The sequence below is a fragment of the Penaeus monodon genome, chromosome 23, assembly GCF_015228065.2.
Source record: "Penaeus monodon isolate SGIC_2016 chromosome 23, NSTDA_Pmon_1, whole genome shotgun sequence".
Lineage (NCBI taxonomy): Eukaryota > Metazoa > Arthropoda > Malacostraca > Decapoda > Penaeidae > Penaeus > Penaeus monodon.
The window spans coordinates 29,743,173-29,743,675 of record NC_051408.1 but is presented as its reverse complement, the minus strand read 5'-3'; positions in this window follow the sequence as shown (position 1 = coordinate 29,743,675).

Genomic DNA, 503 nt, shown 5'->3' with positions numbered 1-503 from the left:
GAGTTCAGCAAACAGACAAGCAATCTAGAGAGAGAACACCCATCTCTCCCTCCTCCTCCTTCTCCCCCAGCCCCCCCCACCCCGCGATTCCATCATGCCTTAAACGCCTCAAGATCCCCGCGGCAGACGCTCCCGCCTTAGCATCGGCGGAGGAAGGCCTTCGTGTCGCCCGGCCATAACTCACGAGAAGGAGAAGGCCGCCATGTGTAAACAAAAGAGAGGAGGGGAAGGGTTGACGCGCGTGAAATGAGAGTCTCCCCTCTTCCTCTCTTTTCTCCCCCCCCCCCCTGGTCTTTCCCACCTTGCCCTTCCTCTACTGTTATTCGTTTTTTTATGTATTGCTAATTGTTGCTTTACGCTTTTATATAGCCATAAGTAGACCTGAAAGGCGGCTTCCTGTGGCTCGCACGGTAGGCTGTGACGGCTGCTGAACCTGAGACCGGAGGAGAAAGCGCGCCGGTGGGTCCACGTGGCCAACGGGCCATGATGTACTGGCCAACGCT